This window comes from Vitis vinifera, chromosome 4 (genome assembly GCF_030704535.1).
Source record: "Vitis vinifera cultivar Pinot Noir 40024 chromosome 4, ASM3070453v1".
Taxonomy (NCBI): Eukaryota; Viridiplantae; Streptophyta; class Magnoliopsida; order Vitales; family Vitaceae; genus Vitis; species Vitis vinifera.
In genome coordinates, this window is record NC_081808.1 from 16,633,320 (window position 1) to 16,635,302 (window position 1,983).

At 43.6% G+C, this 1,983-nt stretch overlaps 1 pseudogene; it reads right to left on the reverse strand.

Moving 5' to 3' along the window:
* Positions 1-200: 200 nt before the first annotated feature.
* On the reverse strand, positions 201-1,777 carry LOC100252826 (phenylacetaldehyde synthase-like; annotated as a pseudogene).
* Positions 1,778-1,983: the final 206 nt, after the last annotated feature.

Consider the following 1,983-nt stretch of genomic DNA (forward strand, 5'->3'; position numbering starts at 1 on the left):
CAACAGGCAACAGCATGCGATGAGTGCAAAGATCTATTCTCGAGGTTTGTTATTGTCGATCATCCTTCTTCATATCGTACGTACGCGTACCCCTTATTATGATATGATCTCTACTGAAGATCTGTTATTTTCCATGCATAATAATATCCTTCTAAATGGGAAAGAGACATGCATTAGTCCCAACAGAGAACGTAATTATGTTAATAGGGTTCCTCTAGTGCAAAACCAAGCTCCTGCAGTACCAATTGAGCCTTATCCTGAATGAGCTTCCACAGACTGTCAAAATGCCTAGTCTCAGTCAATGTGGAGCCAATTGCACAGCGTATGATATAGATCCCACCCACCACTGCATGAGTCATGAATGCACATCCACTTCCATTAACAGCCATTAGCAGCCTTGAGTTCAGCTCTGTGTCCTCCCCTTCTTGTTTGGGCCTCAGTCTGAAGCACACCAGTGCAAACCTTCTCGGCACCACAACCTCAAATCTGGGATCTTTGGCTACAAGTGCCTCGAATCGCTTGGCCAAGTTTACATTGCTGCGTGTATGGAACATGAGGTTGTGCAAGCCATGCCTGCGAATCACCACCCAAACTTTGATCGCCCTGAATCTTCTGCTCAGTGCTATTTGTCAATCTCTGTAGTCTATGAACTTCTTTGATTCGCTTGCATTGTTCCTCAGATACTCAGGAGCAGTTGATAATGAATCCACAAATAGATTTGGTTCTTTAATCCATAGACAACAGTAGTCCATGTTGGTGAGGAGCCATTTGTGGGGGTTATACTAATCGAGTCTGCAAGTTCAACCCCATTCAAATGGGGCCTGAATTCGGGACATATACAGGCACTTCCTGCATAAGCTGCATCAATGTGGAGCCACACCTTGAAGTCCTTTACGACGTGCCCTAGCGCCTCAAGAGGATCAACAGCCCCAGAGGATGTGGTTCCCACAGTGGCACAAAGAAACAATGGAACAAGGCCAACTCCAATGTCCTCCTCCATTGATGTGTGAACATCGTCTGGGCATAGTGCAAAATCATTTGAAAATGACGTGGGGAGGCTTCGAAAATTTGAGGTTGGAATACCGACCAACTTGGAGGCCTTTTGAAGGGTGGAATGTGTTTGATCAGAACCATAGACCACCAACTTAGTTATTTTAGGATGGCCAATCTTTTTGAGAACTTTGTCCTTTGGAGCAGCTAAACTACAAAGTATGGCCTCACAGGTACTTCCATGCAAGACACTGCCACCACCTCCTGAGAAAAGAAATGAAGATGGAAGCATGAGCATTTTCCCAACCCAATCCATCGCAATGGATTCGAGTTCAGTGGCGGCAGGAGAAGCAATCCAGTTGAAGCCTACCACATTAAGTCCAGTGCAAAGCATCTCACCAAGAAAGCCAGCAGTGCTAGCATTTGCTTGGAAATAGCCAAAGAAGTTGGGACTCTGCCAGTGAGTGAGGCCTGGAATGATGCTATCTGATACTTCCTTTTAGGATGCTTTCCAAGGGCTTGGAGAATATGGGGCACTGTTCGGACAATGGTGCACTAGGTACCCAGAATCGACTTGGCTTTGAACAAGGTACTTCTCCACATTTCTATAGTAATCAGCAATGAAATCGACTAACTTTTTGGACTCCTCAGAGAAACTCTATGGATCCAGGGGGCTAAAGTTGTTCAAGGAGAGGCATTCATTGTAACAAAAATGAAAAAAAACTGCTGAAATTGCCTTGTTGTTAGTGGGATATGGTTGTATGTTCTCAAACATCTGAAAGACCATTTATAAGAGTGGCCTCACATAAGAGTGTTCATGTCATGCCCCAAAACCCACTTCAAGGGTATGATGGTCATTTCAAACATCAAGCCCAAAGACACAAAGTGAAAATGACACAAATATTCATCTTGTAACTGTAAATTACCAACTACCAAATTCATGTTCAGAGTAGTAGAACAAAATTTCTAAAATCTTCAAATCTTAACTTTAAA